This window comes from Microtus ochrogaster, chromosome 4 (genome assembly GCF_000317375.1).
Source record: "Microtus ochrogaster isolate Prairie Vole_2 chromosome 4, MicOch1.0, whole genome shotgun sequence".
NCBI classification, from domain to species: Eukaryota; Metazoa; Chordata; class Mammalia; order Rodentia; family Cricetidae; genus Microtus; species Microtus ochrogaster.
This window is the reverse complement of record NC_022011.1, coordinates 33,262,534-33,285,453: the sequence shown is the minus strand read 5'-3', so window position 1 is coordinate 33,285,453 and position 22,920 is coordinate 33,262,534. Positions and strand designations below refer to the sequence as shown.

At 48.8% G+C, this 22,920-nt stretch overlaps 1 protein-coding gene across 4 annotated transcripts in view; it reads left to right on the top strand.

Annotated features, from left to right (window-relative positions):
- The window catches only part of Sipa1l2 (signal induced proliferation associated 1 like 2), a 161,920-nt gene that overhangs the window by 44,461 nt on the left and 94,539 nt on the right, over window positions 1-22,920 (top strand). For all 4 annotated transcript variants that reach the window (XM_026778473.1, XM_026778472.1, XM_013346004.2 and 1 more), the window contains exon 2: window positions 4,736-4,794. The gene's annotated coding sequence lies outside the window, so the exon portion shown is untranslated. The remainder of the gene's footprint in view (window positions 1-4,735; window positions 4,795-22,920) is intronic.

Genomic DNA, 22,920 nt, shown 5'->3' with positions numbered 1-22,920 from the left:
AAGGCTGCCAGGCCTTAGCTGGCTGCCTTGCCTACACATTTGGCTTTTGTGGTCATTATGGGATAGAGCTTTGTGGCATTACTGTAGCAGGAATCTATCGGTTCTGAGGTTTTCCTTATTCATTTTGCTGTGGTAAATGCTATAGGCAGAGAATTTCCTGTATCACATACAGTAATGATAGTAATTTATTTTTATTATTAATTCCCAAAATTCACAAAGAAGAATTAATTTAATAAATTTAGGGGGAGAGGATGAAAATACTGAACTCACTGCAGTGGCATTAGCCAATGACTTTTGAGGGTAAGAAGCTCCCCGGTTATGTTTATTCATTTTTACCAACAATTTGTCGATTGCCGGTTACACCTTAGGCTCCTGCCTATCAAGAACTCACTGTTGAATGCAACAGACATAAAATAAATCATGTAAGAGACTGAAAATTGAAGCAGAAAGTACAGTGTCCTTAGGTTACAGTGGGGGAACAAGGGCTCCTGGAAGCTCTATAGCAGTGTTCTCTCCTGGAGATGTCAGAGAAGTGGATAGTGGGGACCTTTGAAGCCATGGAAGATGCTGCATAGAACCGAGAGGGCCCTGTGAGGTGTAGGGCGAAGAGAATGCCTGTGAGCTGCCGTGAGCTCATCTTGGACTGAAGAGAGCCCTGTGAGGTGAGAGACGGGGCTGAGATGAGTGTCATGGGAGGACGCTCCTTATGAGGTACGAGAGACGATCCAAATCTCTGATGTTTCCCTATTAGTCCTAGCCACGTTGAGGCGGGAGTGGCGGGTCTGACTGAGCGTCTGCCCAGTGAATACCGTCCCCACACTGTCTGCATGAAGGTGGGCAGGCCTCTCTGCTTCTGCTCCACAGCCCTGTGGCATCTTCCAGTCAAATATGTCTTCCTCTTTTCCAGGGAGGAGTATCCCACGAGAAATTTCTTTTGGTGCCATCTGAGGTCACTTGGGAAGCCTGGCTTCCTGCACTAGGCAATGAAATTCTGGTGCCAAGAATTACTCTTGGTGTGGAGAGCACATAGGTCTGCATGTGGGTGCTAGATGTGCTACATAAATATTTGTTGAATATTGACTACTTCAAAGGGTCTCTGTGTCCAGTGTCTCTTCCTTTCCTGAGTAACTGGAAAAGGACCAGAGTAAGGATATGTCCTTAAGCCACCCAAGTTGCAGTATTGTTCACATTGGGAATCCACAGGGTTCTAACCTGCCACAGTACACAAACAAACGTGTGTGTGTGTGTGTGTGTGTGTGTGTGTGTGTGTGTGTGTGTGTGTGTGTGTGTGCTCTAGCCTGGGTGAGTGGTCAGCATGTTAAGCACACACCATCATCTGGAGCCTTAGTGTCCAAAGCATATTTCCAGGAACAGTGATGTCATCTAAAGTCCCCTGGGACCAGTAGTTCTAGTGAGGATGATCTGCACCTAGCACTAAACTGTTCATATTCTCAACTTGTCTTCTGAGGTGTGAGGGCTTTGGAGGCTCATGAGGACTGGGCTGGTGTCCACTGCTGCCTGTTCATGTCATTTCTCAGGTTGGTGAAGGGCATGAGGTGGCCATGCTCAGTTGCATAGGATGCTTAGGGGGAAAAGGTGACCCCTTTATTGACTGTCAAAGCTTTTGGGCCATGGGCAGAAAAGGACAGGACATGGTTTGGCATGCCTGGTTTTGCCTTAGAGAGATCTCGGTTTATCAACAAAGAATTATCATTTCATGGTTTTTTTTTGTTGTTGTTTAATTTTATTTTTATGAAGCAAGGTCTGTTGAATGGCTTGGGGTCCAGCAGTTCCGACAGGAGCACCCCGCCATGCCTGCCTTTTCCCTTGGGTCCTGAGCTCAGATCCTCCTGTTTGCACAGCACACACTTCACCTGCGGAGCCATCGCCCTAGCCCCAGGGATTTTCCTGTTACAATAAAACAACAAAAACAGAACACAAGCTGGGTGGTGGTGCTACACACCTATAGTCCCCGCACCCAGGATGCAGATGCAGAGGCAGGCGGATTTCTGTTAGTTCGAGGCCAGCCTGGTCTACAGAGTGAGTTCCAAGACATCCAGGGCTACATAGTGAAATCCTGCCTAGAAAAAACAAAACTGAGCATGGGATAAAACCGGACTCATTGAACATAGCGGACAATGAGGACTACTGAGAACTCAAGAACAAGGGCAGTGGGTTTTTGATCCTACTGCGCATACTGGCTTTGGGGGAGCCTAGGCAGTTTGGATGCTCACCTTACTAGACCTGGATGGAGGTGTGTGGTCCTTGGACTTCCCACAGGTCAGGGAACCCTGATTGCTCTTGGGCTGACGAGGGAGGGGGACTTCATTGGGGGAGGGGGAGGGAAATGGGAGGCGGTGGCGGGGAGGAGGCAGAAATCTTTAATAAATAAATAAATAAATAAATAAATAAATAAAAACATAACATAACCTTCCTTGGGTGCTGGCTTTCGCCGATTGCCAACGCGGTTGTCTTCCTACCAGTTGGAGGAAGAGCTAGATAGAATGACTGTATGTCAGTGCTGGATGCACTTTCTCAGAAGCCCCTTCTTCAGGAAACCTGCTGGTAGGAACAGGGTGTGGGGGAGGGGCGTGTCTGCATGGTTGGTTTCTGTGAGGAGCATCTTGTGGTGTGTCTCAGCACAGACAGAGGAATGCAGACCTTCCTGCCCCCCTATTGTGTCCCAGCTCATGGCAGTAGCTGGAGAAGACAGCTCTGCTGAAAACCCAGTTTTCCACCCCCATCTCACCTCCTGGAGAGCCCAGACAGCCCTCGCCTCATTAAGCCACCTGTGAAGGAGGAAGTACCGACAGGCTCCAGAGCCTCCATTGCTAAGTGGAGAATCTGTGGCTTCCTTTCCTGCCCGTAAACAAAAGCAGCCAGCTGAAAGAGTGGGCATTGCTTATTGCGGGATGCTTGCTGTGTCAGAGGAAGGAAAAGCACTTTTCCAGAATGTTCATTGTGTAGGGCATCTCACTATAAACTACAGAAAACAGAGTAACACAGGAGGGCAGATGTGAAACTGCCTATAAGCAGTAGAATTTTGTAGACGTAACTTTGTATTTATGTCGGGTTTTATAGCATATGCATTTGAGAACAGAACCCTCCTTAGAGGAAAATGGAACCTTGATTGCTGAGAAATATTGATGCTTCAGAGATGCCTCTCTTCCAAATTCTGGATGATCATACTGTGTTCGCAAGAGACACGTGTCGTTTGCAGTGCAGTAATGACTCCCACATAGGTCTCCCTGGTGACTGCTCAGTGTGTCACACGTAGCCTCCCTCTTGCTCATCCTCTGTGTCAAAACCTTCACACGCACAGAGTGTTGTTGTCCTGTTGCGGTGCCTAGGAGGTGAGCGCTTGCCTAGTGGCTGCTGTGAGGTGGGTCGGTGAACACTTGACATTACCTAGTTATTTAATGTTAGGACACCTTTGATAAATACTTTGGCTTTGGGGGAGGTTATATTGTGGTAAAAGAAGCAGTTTGGCATTATCAAGTAAATTGATATTTATGTAGCTGTGGTGTTTGTCTGTCTGTGGTTTTCTGTAAGACTAGAGTTCCAAACCTGGTAAGGCAGCTTCCTCATCTCTCCTTCCCTCACCCGTCCTGCTTCTGCTTTGCGTCTGCCCTCCTCCAGGAGCCCCATGTAAGAGAAATTGTCTCAGCCTTTGTCCCTTTGTGACCTGTGTATCTTACTTAGCAACCCTCAACATTCATCCATAATGGAGCAGATGTCAGAATTTCCTTCCTCCCTGAGGCCGAATAGAATTCCAGTGTATGAATGGGTCTCATTTGTTTATTAGGCCATCAATGGACACTTGGGCCGGCTCCAATGTCCGCCTGTGGGAAAGAGAGTTGCTGTTAACCTGGGCTGACACATAACCTGGTCCTCAACCTGTGGGTCACGGCCCTTTTGGAAGGATCAACAGCCCTTTCAGTGGCTCACCTAAGACCATCAGAAAGCACAAATAATTTACCTTATGATTTATAGCTGTAGCAAGATTAAAGTTATACAGTAGCAACAGAAATAATTTTATGTTGTGGAGGGGGAGTCACCAACAAGAGGAATGCTACTAAAGGGTCTCAGCATTAGGAAGACCGAGAACCACTGCTCTAGAGCCTGCTTCAGTTCTTTGGGGTGCAAATCCAGGATCCCACGGCAAGGCTGAGGGACCCACTGACTGGGCTTCTGACTGTGTAGCTCCAGTTCCAGAGAACCCAACACCCTCGGCTGGCCTCCAGGGTCACTGTATGCTTGTGGTGCGCATACAGGTAGGCAGCACACTCAGACACATGTAGTAAGTCCTTACAAGTATTTCTTGAAATGATAGTACAAAAGGGGTGTTGTAAAAACTGGCAATAAACCTTTTGCCTTCTGTTATAAACAATGTTTTTCAAAAATAACTCCACCAAGGCAAGAGTAGCAGTGTGCGGCTGTCTGCGTTTGCAGATCTCCATGCCTGCGTGCAGAGCAGACAGCTGGGTTCTTTTACCTGCTCCTTTGGTCAACCTTTGACACTATCACGTGTCAACCTCAGGAAGCTCCATAACAGGCTGTGAGAGGAGGGAGGGGAAGGAAAAAGATAAGATAATGCTTTTGTGCCGTTGACGAACCTGATCTAACCTCCTGGGGTCCCCGGAAGGAGCTCGGGTCCCAGGGATTCTGCTTGCACGGAACGTTACTGATGAAATTTACCTCATGAATCTGACCAGGTCTCTTTCTTCTTCTGCAGGTTCTTGCTGCAGTCTGTGTGAGCTCCAGGCTCTGCACCGGAGACTGCGGTCTTTCTAGGTAAGCTGCTGCAGACTGCCATGCAGACCCGGTTACCCTCCACAGCTGGGTCCCAGTAATGGTTTTTTGGAAAGGCTGTGTTCTTTCTTGGTGTATTGGATGTTGTGGGTGTTTTCACTTGCAGCAGATGTGGGGAGCAGGGTTGGTGGGGTTCACATAGGCTCCTTTGAACTTTGGAGTTGCCTAAATGGGGAGATTTAGAAACCAAGTTTCTGATGAGTTCCTGTGGATGTCTGTGTTGTGTGTATGAGGGTCTGCATTTTATAATCAGCTTGTACAAGTCTACACAAAGAGTGTTCCATAAGTAAGAGAGACTCAAGTGAGCATATTGTGGGTAAAGGGCTGCTTACCCTTCCTGGAGGACACAGGACATGGTGGGGCATGCTAGGAGGAGCTGTTCGGAGTCAGCTGGATGAGGCAGAGAGGAGAGATCGTCAGCTAACCCTGGGTGAGGCAGACAGGACAGATCGTCAGCTAACCCTTTCAGCCTGGAGTCAAGGCTGCGCTGTCCCCTTCCAATCGGAAATGAGGAAATGAGATAGATCTGTGAGGGGCCTGGCGGGGGTGGCCACCTAGCACACAAGGCCTCTAACCTATGTCACACCAGTTCCCATTCTCCCGTGTCCTGCCTCACACGTGCGTGCACACCTCCACCTCACACGTGTGTGCACACCTCCACCTCACACGGTGTGCACACCTCCACCTCACACGTGTGTGCACACCTCCACCTCACACGTGCGTGCACACCTCCACCTCACACGTGCGTGCACACCTCCACCTCACACGTGTGTGCTTTCTGCTTTTGCCCCAGAGAACTTCAGTGTCTGTTTGCTAGGAATAAAAGAACTGTGTGCATTTGGGTCACAGTGGTTTAGTTATCAACCTTGAATTGTTTAATACCGATTCATTTATACCCCCATCTGTTATCAGCAACCCAGGTTTTTCATCATTCGTCCCAGAGTGCCCTTCATGGCATAATCCACCTCCATACAGTGTCCAGTCCAGGGCTTTCTCCATGCACAGGGCCAGTGCATGAGGCTCATGTGTGGGGAGATTATGGAAGTCTCTGTGCAGAGAGAAGTGAATGCCGAGGGTTGGAGGCAGAGGGACCCGGTGGCTTCTCTGACACAGCTGTGTTCCCTCCTGACGGGAGCCGGAAGACTCTGTCCGTTTCCTCTGCTCAGGGAAGCATTTGAGCCTGAGTGAGTTGTGCTGTGGAAACAAGACTGCAGGGAGGTGCGGAGCTTTCCAGCACAGGAAATAGCGGGAGAAAAGACCCTTGCCTTCCTTCCAGTGCTGTGGACTCCTCCTGCTGGGTGACAAGTCAGCTGTCAACGCCAGGTGGACACAGATGAGGACCCTCTGGCGTTTTCTCACCTTGGTGAGCTGTGGGAAGCAGCTGTGCCCGGGTTTCTCCAGCCTGCAGGGTGTCTTTCCAGACCGAGGCTTAGTGGGTGGGTAACCATGGGGAGTAGTGTCCTGGGCAGGTCCTACAGTGTGCCCAGGTGAGCGGCTCTGAATCTGCTAGTGGTTTTAGGCATCTGTATTGTGTCAGAAACCATAGTTTGTGTCAGTATATAAAGATATTTCATGCAACCCAGAAACACGAACTAGAGAATGTCCCTGTGTGGAAGCAGGCTCCGAAGGAGATCAGCGCCCACAGACTTCCTGGAAATCTAGTCACATTTACAGCCCAGGTCCATTTAGAAAGTGGAACTACCTGGGTGTGGTTCTGCGACCTTTGATCTCAGAACTCAGAAGCAGAGGCAGGTGGAAATCTGTGAGTTCAAGGCCACCCAGAGCTGTTGGTACCCACCCATCCCACCCCCAAAGGAATTAATAGCTCAGTGGGCGAAGGCATTTGCCCTGCAAGCCTGGCAACCTGAGTTTAGTTTCCAGAAAGCACATGGTGGAAGGAAAGAACTGACTCCCACAGATTTTTCTCTGATCTCCACATGCACACAGTGGTACATGTGTGTCTCTGCCTGGCCAGTACACACGTATGTACACACGTGCACCTGCAAACCCGTGGAATGTGCCATCCTGCTGTGTACCAGACGGGCAGTGTGCTTCACTTTGGGAGTGTTTACAGTCCTGCTATAAAGACGTCCTTCTGTGTATCCCCTTAGTGAAAAGCCGCTGAATTGGCTCTTAGTTTCTGAATGCGAAGGCTGGGCTCTGTCACAGAACACATTGTAATTTCATAAGCTGTTTCCTTTCTCTGGCTTGTTTGTTTATGTGGCGCGTTTGTTTGGTGGCAATGGCAGTGGAAGGTTTCGTGAAGGAGGCATTCACTGAGGAACAATGGGGAGCGCTCAGACTTTGATTCCTTAGTGAAATAACTGTTTTTGTTCTGTGGAGCTTGTCTCTGTTAATTAACCGTGTGTTTGAGAGCGGTTGGGAGAATCCACCACAGCCTGAGTCACCCCGCCCAGGCGCTCCTGCCTCCTGCTTTCTCTGGGCCAGGTTCTTGGAGATCTTGGGGCTTTTGGTTTTCTCCACACCTGCCTGGCCACTGTGAAGAGCTGTTAGGGAGATGTGAAGAGAGAGACAGAGCATGCACCACGGCGTGGGAACCATAGAAGTGGATCTGCTGATGAAAGTCTTTGTTTATATTAAACACAGTGGGGTTAGCAGCCGCCTTTGCCCGGAGTCTATTTCTATGTACCCCATTGTGTCCTTCTGCTAGAGAAGACGCCAAAGCCCCAGAATGAGGGAAGGGTTGTTCTGACTGGAGGAACTCGGGTCTGGTGCTAGGGCTGTCTACTTTGAGCCATTTTGGCTCTGGATATCTGTAAACAAATATGTTAGTACACGGACTTTGAGTGGTGGTGGCACATACCTGTACTCTTAGCATTCAAGAGGCTTTGGCAAGAGGATTGTGAATTCAGGAACAGGCTGGACTACATATGGACACATTGTCAGAGAGAGAGAGAGAGAGAGAGAGAGAGAGAGAGAGAGAGAGAGAGAAACAGACCCACGTACACATGAGCATACACCTCAAAAGTGAACTTGACGGAACCTAATTTAGTGAGAGGAAAGTTAGTGTTAGCGTGGTGGCGGCAGCCTTTGCCACCAGACCCTCCGTAACATTAATTTATTTAACCTTGGGCAGTTTGCCTGAACTGATTTTTTTGTTTGGTGCACCCAGGACCTTGCCTTATGCTTGGTAGACATTGTGTGCTTCACTTTCCATACAAGCAAATTGCACTGAAGAGCCCCACCCCAGTCAGTAGCCTCTGGGAGGGGCAGGTCTGGGTGAAGCTGGGAGCCTCCTTGTCCCGCCAGGAAGCAGTGTTTATAGGTGGGCTGTGGGAGCATCTCCTGTGGTGATCGCTGGTGCTGGACTGCAAGACTGGGCGGTTACGTCCAGCTTGGAGAAACAACCATACAACAGTCGCAAGCTTTCTGTCAGATTTTATTAACGGGACACTTACTGCACCAATATAGCTACTTAACTATTTTTTTTTTCTGAAGAAAAATATAGCTAGATTGATTGTTGGTAACATGCTTATGACCTGTTATGTCCATAAAGCATAATCACTCTGTTTTGAAGGGCCTTCAGCAAGAATTGAATTGGCCATGGGCAGGCAGCACAAGGGATCCTGAATGATGTCTTCCATCACGGAAGAGATGGCGTGCATTTTATGGCCTCCTTCTGTTCCATGCCTGCCAATCAGTGCATTTTCCATTCTGCTGGTGGGAGCGTCAGGTGGGTGGCTACAGCCGGTTATAGCCGCTTGGTCTCTGGTTGCCTGTGTTATCTTTGCACTTTTCCGCTTTAGGGTTTAATAGCTGGGAGCCTGCTAAGCTTCAAGGTACAGTACCAGAAGCTGAGTCTGGCTCAGAAGTGACCTAAGATAATCGTGGCTCTGGACCTGCAAGCATTCCCCATTGATGGGGCTGTTATTGGTGGTGTTAGGGTCAGCGCCTGAGCCCTGGCAGCCCTAACAGCCTCAGCTCAGCTGCTCTCAATAGACCACTTAGAGGGACAAGTGACAGTAAAAAGCCAAGAAAGGAGATTTATTCAGTGTGGCCACACTGAGAAGAGGAGCCCAGATGCCCAGTGACCCCTCCCCGAACTTCCATTCTTCAGAGCTCTGACAGGGGCTTAGGTTGAATAGGGGATAAGAGGTGTGCATAGCTAAGCAGTGCTGGTCCAGGTGTGGCCCTGCCTGTCACCATTGTCTCAGCTCCAGTGTGTCCTTCTTGGTGGTCTGCTGGGTTGTCAGACTGGATGACATCTCTTCCTGGGAGTCGAGCTCTTCCTCAGACTGGCACCAGGCATCAGCCTTTGCCTTCATGAGCTGGGACATGGGAGGTGGACTGCAGAGCAGGGCAGTCACAGGAGCAGGATCTCTCCTGGGTGTGGGTTTAGCCGTCTGCAGCTTCTCTGCTGCGGTGTGTCCTCTTCCGTTTGCTACGAGTCCCCCGTTTCACGGTGCTGTCTGTTCTGTCCAGTTGTGCACTCCACAAGGGTGCTTGGCTTCCTGGTTGTATAGACCATGAGGCTTCAACCTTCACAATGGTTCACTCTAGACTGGTGTGTGTGTGTGTGTGTCTGTGTGCGTGGGCACACACACACGTCTATATGCAGGTGCACATGCTTATATATCCATGTGGAGGACAGAGCACCCTCAAATGTTATTCCTGAGGTGCCTTCCACCTTGTTTTTTGTTTTTTTTTTTTTTTTAAGATGGAGTCTCTCACTAGCTCGGAGAGAGACTCATTTTAGCAACAAACTTGTTGGCCATTGAACCCCATAGACCCACCTATCACTGTCTCCCTGAGCACTAAGTTTAGGACTCTGTACATCTGTGCTGGATTTTTTTTTTTTTACATGTGTTCTTGAGATCAAACTCAGGTAGGCCCTGATGCTTGCATGGTAAGCACTTTACCCACTGAGCCCCAGACTCAAAAGTGATTTTATTGCCTGCTTTGTTGGCTAGAGCAATGGACCTAGCTATGTCAGGATCTCTATGTTGCCTTAAACTCTTAGCTGCCCACTCAAGAAACTTTTTCAAAGAGTTAATTGGATGTAAATTATGTCATATATGCATTGGAGGAGGGAACTCATGCTGCAGTATATGTGTGGCGGTCAGACGACAGCTTGTACTGTCACTTTCTCCCTCTACCTTTCCATGGGTTCTGGGGATGCAGCTTTGGTCACTAGGCCTTGCAAGCACCTTTACCTGCGGAGCCATCTTGCTGCTAAGAAACTTGAAAATCCTGGTGTTTGATATTTAGGAGCTGGCTCAACAGTGAGTTACCAACCTGGAGGCAGTGGAAGTGGAGAAGCTGCTTTGGTGCAAGGGAAAATTAACATGAACAATAGTAATTGTCATAATGTAGACATCATGTTTAAGGCCACTTCAAGGGACAAGAAAGTTCTCTTTAGTGGCCAAGAATAAGTGATGTCATGGGTCCATTAGCAGCCTGCCCTCTCATCTTCATGGGAAGGGTATAAGGGCTGAGGTGGTTCACCCTGTGGTCCAAGGACACAGAGTCTGGGGGAGTGTCCAGGGAGGAAGGCAGCCAGCTCCTAGAGCCTGGTGCAGAGGGAGCTCCATCCTGCCCTCCTCTCCCCACCCTTTGTCTATTGTGTGAAGCTTAGCTTGCAGGCTTTACTCTCCTGAGCTGCCTGCCTGGGAGCCACACTATTTTTAGGCACTACTCCACACAATAGGTTTATAAAAAGGCTATTGAACCTTTTGAGGCTGCTGTGTTCTGTCTGACAAGGCTGAGTTACGAGCAGGTTTCCCGCCTCACTCTTCAGGCGTGTAGGATTTTCTCTTCTTCATCTTCTTTCTTCTTTTTCTTCCTTGGAAGTCACCAGAGTGACTTGGAGATCGGGGTTTGGCGATCTTGACAGGCGGGGCCAGTGTCTGCAGGGCCCTCCTGTGCCCTCTCCAGCTCCGCTTCATAGGTGTTGGTTGAAGTTGCAATTTTTTTTTTTTATTTTTCCTCCTTTTCCTTTTAAAACGTGCTAAGATATGCACAGTTAGTGCTGTTGGGAAAAGTGAACAGGGAGGTGTTTTCTCTCTGAGTCTTTTGTGTCTAGAGTTGTTTTCTCCAAGGAAGGGATCCCCTTGTCTGGGCCTGAATGACCAATCAGGAATGATGTTGTTTTTAAAAGCCCACTTGGGTGAGGTCTATAACTAGCTCGGTTGGCAGCATGCTTGCCTGAGCATGAACGAGGCCTTGGATTCTATCCCTCACGCCACACAAGCCAGGGTGGTGACCTAGGTGTAATCCCAGCACTTGGGAAGCAGAGGCAGGAAGATGACAAGTTCATCCTTGGCGGCAGTGTGCTCAAAGTCAGCCTGGTTTTTATGAGACCCTGCTGGAACAGAATCAATAGGAAGAAGAGAAAAAGCAATTGGATCTTGTTAGTTTCTTTTATTTTAGGCTCTGAATTAGTTTGTTCATCAGGATGGAAGAACTGACTTGCCATCCCTGAAATGGGAAAACAAAACAACACACACCTCATAAAACCTGATGCTCTCTTGTGACCACAGGATAGATTGGTCATTTCTTTCCCTTGGTATCTCTCAATAAAGATGCTATACCAAGCAATTTGCTGGACTTGTGTTGTGCAGTTGACTTTTTCAAACGCACAACTTCATGGAGACCATTCTCAAACTAGTTTTCTTCTAGGCAGCTAGCCAAGTGAGGATTTTCTTAGCATTCCTTGTAGGGGTTGGGAGGTTTGCAGTTGTGTGATGACCTTGCAGTGCTTGCAGAGGGGGGTTAGAACCATCTCTGGCTGGCCGTTACATTTGTGTGCATCTCCTGGCATTGGGAGATGCTCCTGGGATGTCAGCCACCGTCAAGACAGGTGTGCAACTTGGTTGAGGGCACCACTTAAGTTCACCTGGCCCCTGAGCCGCCCTTCCACTTGCCTTCTCCAGTGTCTCTCATTGTCCACTTGTCAGTGGCCTGGCTGGCAGCCAGTTGGCACTGATGCTTCGCTCAGGGCTCCTCGGGTGTTTGGCTCTATGGAAGCTGTTTAGTGATTTTAAACAGCATCTCTGTTCATAGATCCATTGTCAAGGTCACTGCACACAGCATCCTGTATCCCCTTCCCTGTTACCTCTGATGTTGATTCAGTAGTCATAGGGTGGGACTCGGAAGATGAAATTTCCACCAGGCCCTCCTGAGGGAGTTGTCCATGTGGACCATCAGTGGTTGAACCATAAAAACCTAGATAACAAATAACTTACCCAGGGTAAGAAAGGTCAGCCCCATTCATTCCTCTTTGTTCGTACCTGTTCGCAGTGCAGAGTGCCTGCCCCACAGGCTTCTTAGGTTGCCCACCCAGATGGAGGAGATGGCTTTGCTTGTCGATATTTTCTGTTGCTGGAGGAGTCAGGTGACACAGGGTCATTGTGTAGATTGCATGTCCCGCCAGCCCCAGACTACTCTCTTTCCATGGAGCTGGTCTTCCTCCTGGGGAATGGGAGCTGGGAATGCCTAAATGAAAGGACTCTTCATACATGTGAGCAGGGATGTTTCCCCTACAACACCTGTGGGTCTTGATCCCTTTAGCAAGCCTCTGTCTCCAAAAATATTTACAATATGATTCATAACAGTAGCAAAATTACAGTTATGAAGTAGCAATGAAGATAATTTTATGGTTGGGGATCACCACAACATGAGGAACTGTATTAAAGGGTCACAGCGTGAGGAAGGTTGAGAACCACTATCCTACAAGATTCATTAATGACCGAGGGGGGTCTATATAGTCCAATGGTTGAGAAACTTTTGAAGGGTCTTTTTTGTTTGTTTGTTTGTTTGTTTGTTTTTGTTTTTTTTCGAGACAGGGTTTCTCTGTGGTTTTGGAGCCTATCCTGGAACTAGCTCTTGTAGACCAGGCTGGTCTCGAACTCACAGAGATCCGCCTGCCTCTGCCTCCCAAGTGCTGGGATTAAAGGCCTGCGCCACCACCGCCCAGCTGAAGGGTCTTATTTGGCCAAATAAGTCACTCTAATAGCCAAGTTACCAGTTTCTGGCTGTCTTCCTGGTGTCATGCTTGTAGCTAGTACGTTCAGGTGAAGGGTCTATGGTACAAGTTGGAAAATGGCATTGTAGCCATCATACTGTTACCCATATAAGAACAGAGACCTGTGTGTGTGTGTGGTGTATGTATATATTCATGTGACTATGTGCACATGTGTGCATGCATGCACATTTGGAGGTAAGGGTTTATGCCATGTGTCTTCCTTGATAACTCTCTAGCTTCTATTTTGAGAGACAGTCTCTCACTGAGTCTGGAGCCTGTTGGTTAGGCTAGGGTTGCTGGCCCTAAGCTCCAGGATCTATCATTGCTGGGATTATAGATGTGGGTGCTGGGGACACAACTCAGATCTGCATTTTCCACGGCAGGCACTTTACCAACTGAGCTGTCACAAGCCTTTGGTTTAGTTTTTTAAATGTAAACTGAATTTCTTTCCAGGAAGACAAAGTTTATTAAAGGGGATACTGGTACCTGGTGGTTAAGCTCTGCAGAGGGGAAAATGTTGATTCGGCCTGGCGGATTCCCGGTGGCATCTTCATCTCCCAGGGGCCAGCAGCAGGCAAGTTGGCTTTGGCTCCCTACTGGGCTGGGAGAACTACTTTCTGGGGTCCCCTGGGTAAGTTCAGACACTCTGCTACTTTATATAATTGCAGTTGGTCCCCCACCCACCATGGGATGAAGACCCTGGAGTGTGAAATTAACACATCAAGTGAATTTGATATTGCAGTAGCCTTGGGCTGGTTTTTGCAAATTAAATTTTGCAGAAATTAGCGTGAGCCTTGCAAAGGCGCATTAATTTAATGCCATCGACATTGAGCTACTTCCTTGCGCTTCTACCTCGAGATGGAGAGGATGATTTCATGCTAGGATAATGAAGGACCCTGGCTGTGTAAATTTTCTGTTTGGTGAAAAATGCCATGGGTTGAAAAGGATTGCCCAAGTCAAACTCCACCCCATTCCGCACACATTTAAAGATAACGTGAATGTAAAGGCTGAGGAGGTGCAGCAGCCAGGAGAAATGAATTTTCCAGAGACTTTCATTAACTGAACTTCAGAAAAAAGAGTTGATTTTTCTTTCTGAGGTGGATCTGCATCTCATGATAGCCAAACTCACCATCCCGGCAGAATGCCAATGCCTGCATAGAAATTCAAAGTATAGAGAGGGTTGCTCGGGCACCTGGAGCCCAAAGCAGGAGTCAGCTGTGCCGTGGCCTTAGGGCTGGGCTGCCTATCCAGTAGTCCGGAGTCTCTTTCTGTCTGGATGCCAAAACTTGCTCTTTGGCCATGTCCCATGCGTGTGCTCCAGGTCCTTGTCTTGGCTTGTCATGTGTGGGTGTATGTGTGGAGGCCAGAGATCAACTGTGGGTTTTCTCACTGTTTAACATTTTAAAAATTGTGTATGTTTGTGTGTATGCTTGCTTATGCAATGTACCAGGTGCCTGCAGGGACCAGAGGAGGGTGTTGGATTCCCTGAAACTGGAATTACAGTTGTGAGCTGCATGTTATAGGTGTGGACATTGAACCCGGGTCCTCTGGGAGAGCCTCCTCAGGACATGACAGGTGTGGTAGCACCTGGGTTTTTATTGGGTGCTGAGAATCTGAACTCTGGTCTTCATGCTTCAGTGGTAAGTCCTTTACCAACTGAGCCGTCGCCCCGCTTCTCTGACCCTTTTCTGGCATTACTGTTACTGTTAATTAGGATATATGCTTAACTTCCAGGGTGGAGGCTTTTGTTGTTTTCAGTTTGAATCCCAGTGGCTCATCCCTCCTTCCAGGTCCTGTGGTTGGGAGGAGCGCAGGTGACTTTCCAGGGAGGGTTCTGTTTGCTCAGTGTGGCCATGGCATGTCCGTTTCCAGGGCCTGTTCCCCATGCCAGCACTGCCCTGCTGGTGTGGAACTGTGATTCACATAAAAAGCCTGCATCAGATACTTGAATTTGTTATTTTGTCTGTGGATTGGAGATGTGGCTGTGGTCAGGTAGGTACCAGGTGACTCTTGCCCTCTTGAGCAGTTCTTGGCAATAATTTATCTAGCTGGTCTTTTTTGTGTTAGGCGGATAAGAAAATACAGCCAGGAATAGAGTTCTCAGATTTCCTAGTCCTTGCTTCAGCGAGGCAGACAGGTGTGTCAGTTGGTAATGGTACCATTGGGTTGGTCCCGTGAGCACTGAAGAGAAGAGAGCTGGGGCTCTCTGCGGCGCTGTGACAAAGACAGCGGCTGAGAGGACACATTCATGGAGAACAGGAAAGTTAGTGAACACTGGACTGGCTAATGTGGGTGGAAGAGGGAGCAGGGCCCATGTAGGGCCTGACAGTAGTGGCCTTAGGGGCTGAAGGTCACTTTTGTGAAACTGTGACACAAGCCACGTATAGAGAAAGGATTTTTTTTCCCTGGCTTATGGGTATAGAGCATTTCAGCCTGTGGTTCCTTGGCCTCAAAACTGCTTGTCTATTTCCCGGCCACGCAGACCCAAATAATAACATAGAAACTATATTAATTACAACACTGCTCGGCCAATAGCTTAGGCTTCTTATTAAGTAACTCTTACATCTTAAATTTGCCCATTCCTATTATTTTATATTTTTCCATGAGACTCATGTTTACCATTAAGGTTCCAGGGTGTCTGTCTCCTGACTCCACCTTCTCTTCTCCTCTGTCTCTGCTTTGATTTCCCGCCTTGCTCTATTCTGCACTGCCATGGACCCAAGCAGTTTCTTTATTCACTAACCAATAAAAGCAACACATATACAGAAGGATTTCCCACACTGCTCATGTACCTGGGTAAACATCATGGTAGCTAGAATGTGTGTGTGTGTGTGTGTGTGGGGGGGGATTCTTACCTGGTGGTGGACAGGAAACAGAGAAAGGAAATTACAAGGAACCCGGTCTGACCTTTTTAGAGCCACACCCCCGCAGTGATCTGTGTCCTCCAATGAGGCTTCACCTCCTGGTTAGCACCAGGAGCTAGGACCAGGTGTTTAATATGTGAACCTCTGAGGGCATTTTAACCCGTAGCAAACCCCTGACTTCAGCACGAATTTGAAGTTTGCCTGCTGAGGAAAAATGTGCACTTTAGTCATAGACTGTGGAGGCCTCTGCTGACCCTGGGCATCTCAGACGGCCCAGGCTCTGTCCCCAGTGCGTCCCTACATGGGTTTTAGGACAGGACATAGTGAGCTCTGTTAGCTGCCGTCCGCACACCTCCTGATGGCATCGCTGTATGTAGCTCTCTCTACTGCACCTTTGTCTTTGCCAGGATTTTTACTCCTGTGACAAACACTGACCAAAGCACGCTGGGGAGGAAAGGGTTTATTTTTATTTGGCTTTCATATCCTGAATCATGGTTCATTGTTGGAAGCCAAGATAGGAAATCAAACAGCATGGGAACCTGGAAGCAGGAGCTGATGCAGAGGCTGTGCTGCTTACAGGCTTGCCCTCATGGCTTGCTCAGCCTGCTTTCTTATAGAACCCAGGACCTCCAGCCCAGGGATGGCACCACCCACAGGGAGCTAAGTAAGCCCTCCTACATTAAGAATATACCCCCAAAGGCTTGACTAAGGCCTGATTCTGTGGAGGCAGTTTCTCTTGGAAGCTCCTCCCCCTGAGATGACTCTAGTGTGGGCCAAGTTGATGTAAAGCTAACCAGCACAGCATTGACGCTGCCTTGACCATTCTCAGACAGTGTTCATCCTTCAGCTAAGCTGTGTGCTGCTGCCGGAACCACCCACAGCCTTTTGAGCTGGGCCAGTTATGACTTCAGGGTGCTCTTTGAGGACCTCGTGGCTACACTACCTCCAGGCAGCTGGGTGTCAGCTTGCTGGCTCATGCCTTATGATGGGCAGATCTTTCCTCCTCTCCTCCTGTGATGGAGGGGGGTTAGTTAGGAAGAGACATTGTGCTTTCTAGAACTCTTGATATGAGGGTGTTTTCTATGTCTAAGGGTCCTTTCTATGAGATTCCTGAAGGCAGAGTTCAGCACCCCTGCCTCTCTCGTGTGTACGTGTGAGTGTGTGTGTAATTCAGATTAGTATGGAACTCACTATGTAATCAGGTTGGCCTTGAACTTGTGACTCTCCTGCTTTAGCCTTCTAAATGCTGGGGTTACAGATGTGCACCATCATGCTTGACCTGGAAGGGACCATATTTCAGCTGTCTCCTTTGTGTAGGATTGGATAATACCTGTCAGATCCTCACACAGCAGGACAGTTTGGGGCTCTGTATTCTGGTCATCAGTCAAAGTCTGTTGTCTGTAGCTGACACTTCTGGGGCAACTCAGGCAGCAGGTGTGAGCAGTCAGAGTTGGGCTCACCTGCTCCAGCACAGTGCCGTGTTGGAGGAACCTGGGATAGCTTTGCACGGGAGCAGTGTGGATAAGCAAAGGGATCTCCCTACTGCCTCCTACCTGCGCCTGCACAGGGAAGAGTGGCTGCAGGCTGTGGAGCCCACTTGTTCTTTGGATGTTGGGGTTGTAACTGATTTCAAAGTAAAGACTTCAACAACTGAATTATGTACTGATAGAAATAAGCAACTTCTGGTTGGGCATAGCTTTTATTTCATGCGTAGTTCTAAAGGTACAATAATCGAGAACACCAGACTTTGTTTTATAGACACAAGGTAGTGTGTATTCTAGAACACTCTGACCAGACACAACTTACAGGAGGAAAGGGTTTATGTCAGTGTGGCTCACATCCATCTTTGAAAGGAGTCAGGGCAGAATCTCGAGGCAGGAACTTGGAGGTAGGGGCAGGCCTGCCTGCTACACTGCAGTATTACCTCTAACAAGGAACTCACTTTATAGCCAAGAATTACAGCAGAAACCTGGGAGGAAGCTGCTTGCTGGCTTACCCTCAGGCTAACGCTTAGCTAGCTTTCTGATACAGCACAGGACCGCTTACCGAGGAATGTTGCTGCACCCAGTGAGTGGGCTAGGCCCTCCTACAGTGATTAAAATCAAGACAGCACCCCACAGACATGCCCATAGTCTAAGGTAATCTAGGCAGCTCCTCTCAGACTAGGCTAAACTGTCAAGCTGTCTGGTTGAGCAGACAGGACAGTGTGCTGACTCTGTCTACCCCTTAAATGTTTGTCACTGGGAACAACTCCTCAGTGTTATTCTAATAGAAATGAATTAACCCTTTTTGAACCTGTTTGTTAAAATTAAACTAATCAAACTCTGTGGGATGCCTAAGTCACCAGATCCTGCAGCTTCGAGGCCAGGCCAGGATGTAAAACAAGCAGGACTGAAGCAGACCCACGGTTCTGGAAGGAATGTGTCCTCGAGTGTGTGATAGTACCAGCTATGTGTGTTACAGAAATAGCATATTCTCACAGAAATAGTAAGTGTTTCATTTTTCTGGGGTACAGCCCATTGCAGAAAGAGACTAGAGGGAAACCTGAGTGCCTCCTTGAGCAAGAATAAAAACATCACTATTTTTAGGGGTGCGTGGTAGAAAGGCTTTGGTGTTGGGGAGGGTAGAAAACAAGTTTGTTAAAAATAGGACCTTAAGTGTAAACACTTTGTTTCTTGGTCCCTTCTTCTAGCACAGCGCGGAATCATCCGGGGTGAGCTTGCTCCCATATGTGGTGGCGTCTCTGTGAGTTTGTGTTTCCAAGGCTCTGGTCACTGGCGAGCCGTGACTAACTCTCAGATTTCCATCCCTTTGCCTTGCTCTTCGTGTCCCTCCCACTCAGATGGGCTTAGTGGTCACTGATACTAATCAGAGGGATAGACGGATGTTAAGATAGAAATTTAACACGAAATGTATTTGTTTCAGTTCTTAATTCTGTGAGGGAGAATGTTAGATGTGAGCCGGCAGCCAGCATTGAGGAAGGATCTGGGTACTGCTCTTGCCCTGGGTGGAGGGTTATAAGTTGGCTGAAGCCAGGGCTCATGCTTTGCTCAGCTTCCTTCATCTGTCTCAAGGCTCTGCCAGTTGGCTGATTGCTTATCAAAACTTGAGCGAGAAGATGCATGTTTATGAGGGAGCGACTGAATGTGTGCATTTGTACAGGTGTGGGGGTGTGTACGCCTGGGCTAAAGAAGATGTCAGGTGTCCTCTGTCACTGTCTGCCTTGTTCCCTTCAGACAGCGTCTCTCACTGAACTTGCAGCTAGGCCGGTGAGCAGTGAACCCTAGCAGTCTTCCTGTCTCTCTGACCCCACAACAGCGTCGGGTTACAGACGTGCGTGAGATGATGCCCGTCTCTTGAGTATGAGTGTGAGTGCTTCTGTCTCAGGCCACACGATTCCTGTACTGTTGTCACTTTCCTTGTTAGAGGACGGCTGGCCCAGGTCTGCTGTCTGTGCTATTGAGATGTTGGTTGAGTCGATGGAGGCATTGGTGCTGCCTTTGAGATCCACAGGCTGCTTCTGTTGGCACTGATGATGAGAACAACAGCCCAGAAAGGCAGAATCAGCTGTTTTCCAATGTGCCTCTGAGTTGTTCTGGCTGATGGTACCACTGTTGTCAAGGTTATTTCTTGTGCAAATGAAGGTGGCTGTGAGGCTCCTGAGGCTGGCAGACCTGTTTGCCCAAGCTAAGCTACCCTGGCATTGAAATTTCTTGATTGGTTTGAAAAATACAGAAAAGGGGGGGAAACACCCTCCAAACCCAAAGCCCTGTGATAAAGTCTGGCTCACGGGTGACTGAATAAGAATGTTCTCATTTAAAACCCTGAGAACAGTAAACATTGGGCTCCCTGTCGCTAGCCTTCCTCCTGCGCTGTATCTTGGTTATTTAGCATTCTGCCAGGCTTCCAGAAAGCTGTTTCTGTGAGTAGCGAGCACTCTGAATGCAGCAAGGTGCCGCTGGCGACTGATGGAGTGGGCTTGTTGATAAGTACTTATGCAGCAGCAGCACAAATGGACACTAGTGGTGCTAGTCTGCAGCGTGGGTTTCTGAACCCCAGGTAAGGACTCATGCAGCTGGTCTCCATGCCTGCCCTAGAGCCACGAAGAAACTCCTGTGGGTTTCCGCCATCAAAATGTTCCATCCAGAGTTTCTGTCTCTCTGCAGCTGATTTTAGAATGATCCAGAATGCCTTCCTTCTTGCTTGCCATCTGTGATATGGGGAGTTAGAGACATAAAGTCAAGGTAGAGACAGTGGGTAAGCTGTCCAAGCCTGAGGAACTGAGTTCAAATCCCCAGTGTTTATGTAAAAAGCTGGCCATGGCCATGGGTCCTGCCAGTGAACCCAGAGCTGTGGAGGGTGGAGACAGGAGGGTCGCTGAGGTTTGCTGACTGCCAGACAGGTTCCAAGTTTAGTAAGAGACCTTTGTTTCAAGGGAGAGTGACAGACGGACAGGGACACCTGACATCCTCCTCTGGTCTGCACCCTTCTTCATGTGCACACAGCACACATAACACACACACACAGCCAAAGTTAACACAATGAAGAAGCAGAGTAAAGCTGATCATGTTTTTGCGTGTTCAAACTCCAAGTTCAAGTTGGATCAGCAGGGTGTTGGTTCATAAAAGACTTAAATTTTTCCTCCTTAAGTTCACTCCTCTGTCCTTAATCAGGCCAACAGTGATCTCACCTCCCCCAGAAAGCATCATCCCATCTCCATGAGCCTTCCACAGACAGAACACTGCACCTGGCTCTGGCTGCTTCTAAGCAGTTTGTGAGGCCTCAGCAGCCTGCTCCGTTCTGTAGTAGACAGTAATCCCCTAGCACCACAGTTGCCAGTTGCCTGGAGTGGGCAGCTTTCCTTCAAGAAATAAATGGAAGCCCAAAGGAGGTGACTTCTTGGGAATAGTAGAGAATTCCCCCAGGAAAGCAAGCGGATAGACCTGGGTGAGGAGGATTAGGAGGTAGACCTCAGCAAAAACGTGCTGGAGTCGCCTGGTATGTGAAGCTGTAGGTGGGCCAGAAGCCAAGTGCTGGCAGGGGCCAGGGCCTTTGAGGTTGCTCCTACACCTCAGCTGGTGCAGCACACACCCAGCATACAGGGCCGGGTCCTGTGCCCTCTGTAGTTACTACATGCATCTCCGTTCTTTGGAGGTTTTTCCACACCTCTGGCTCTCCAAGGCCCCTTGCTCTCTGTGGAGGCACCTGCCTCTGCTACCCTTTACCTGTCCCCACCTTCTCCAAGTCCCATACTAACCCCCTTGCACCTCCTCCCCGGGTGATGTCATCCCTGTATGATGTGCCCTCTTCTTACAGTTTACCTGGACCCCATCTGTGCACGGACACTGTGTTCCCTTGGAATTTGGTCCTCACAAGGTGACCAGATGTCTCTCTCCTGGACACTAGGGCTGGGCTGGCCAGGGCTCAGCTCCTGTTTGTCGCCAGCATCAGTGAACGAAGTGTCACTGTTGAGCTCATTCTTGTTTGGGTCTTTTGTGAGTCCTCACACTGTGGGAAGTACCTGCCACACAATGGAGCCATTTGGGTTCCAAGTTCATTGTGACTTGAGCAAAGGCTGCCAGGAGACAGGAAGAATGGTGGGGAGCCTCTTGTTTGTGGTCTGTGCTGATCCCCAGGGTAGGGGCGGGGTCTCCTCTGCTGTGTTTGCTCATCCTTCAAGCCCAGCAGAGCTCCAGGACAGTCCTGTCTGTGCCTCACAGAAGTCCTTAGAGCTGGGGAGGCTCCACCGTCAGCGTCTCCATGATTACTGCACTAATATTCATTTGAGTATTTATTTTCCTGTTGCTCCAGTAATTACGTTGTAGCAAAGCTTGACTGTAAAAAGTGGATTATGTAATTACCTCTCTAGAAAATTGGCTTTTGACTTGCACTTGGGATTAGTGTCTGAACAGACGAAGAGTCCGCTGTGGGACACGTGGGTCTCTCCTGGCCTGGTGTGTGTCGGGAGAGCACCTCTGCACGGCGCAAGTGTTCAGTGAACTTGGGGGTTACCACACACGCCCCAAGTCAGGTCCAGCCAATTAGAAGAGTCAAATTAAAGGTGAAAAACAGAAAATTGAGACTGAATTTCTGTGGCCACATCGGGAAGAGGGACAGAGATAGCAAAGGCTCCACGTCTGTCTGTGGGTTCCTAAAATGAGAGTGTCCCCACATGAACATACCTTGAAAAGCGGGGTTCCTCAGACAGGTTAATAGAAGATAGCCCAAGAGTGAAGGCTAAGTCCTCGTCCTCACAGTTAGATGGCCCAGCAGAGGCCACTGGATGCTTCCTTCAGAGGGAATTAAGGTCTATCCCCCAGGGCTGTGAACTAGTTCTTGTAAGAGCAAACTGTTTAAAAGAGGGAACCCAACCCTAAATTTTTGGTTCCCTGCTCACACTGAGCCATGCTCAGAAATTTCCAGAACTGGAACTAAACTTTCCCCTATTAAGAACCTGGCCAGCTGCAGGGACCTCATTTTCGTAACAGCAGATTAGCCCATAGTCTCCCCAAGACAGGATCTGGGGGCTTCTTGTGGGTGCCGGCCTCCACCTGTTTTCCCCATCTGTGTGTTCTATGTCCGAAGTCTTGGCTTTTCGTGTGTGTGTGTTCCTGTGTTGTGGTGGGCATCCCATGTGATCATGTGTAGGGCACATGACAACCTCTTTTGGTGTTGTTCCTCAGGCACTGTCCACCTGGGTGTTGGGGACAGGATCTGTCACTCAACCTGAAGCTCACAGATGAGGTTGAGGGGCACTGCTTAGCAAGCCCCTGGAATCAACCTCCCTGCTGCTGTGTTACAAGGGCATCCAAATATGTCCAGCCTTCTCGGAGCCTAGGGATCTGAATGCAGATCCTCGCAGGGACTCCTGAGTTCCAGCACATGTCTGAGACGCGGAGGAGTCCAGAAAACAGCGACTCCCATTGCTGCATAATTTGCCTTCTAGAATGTCAACTCTGGAATGCTCCCGGTTTTTGAATGAGGCTATAATTTACGACTTATTTAAAAGAGTAAGACAGAGACAGAGTTGCTGGGGTTCTGGTCAGCCAGTCTAACCTAAGAGCAAGTTCCAGGTTTCACAAGAGGCCCTGTGGTGGAATGTGAGAAGCAACTCCTATGAGCTGCCTTCTGCATAGCTTCATGTGTGTGCTGAGATTCTCCTGTACACCTTCTGCATAGCTTCCTATGTGTGCTGTGATACTCTTTGCACCTTCTGACATAGCTTCCTATGTGTGCTGTGATACTCTGTGCACCTTCTGC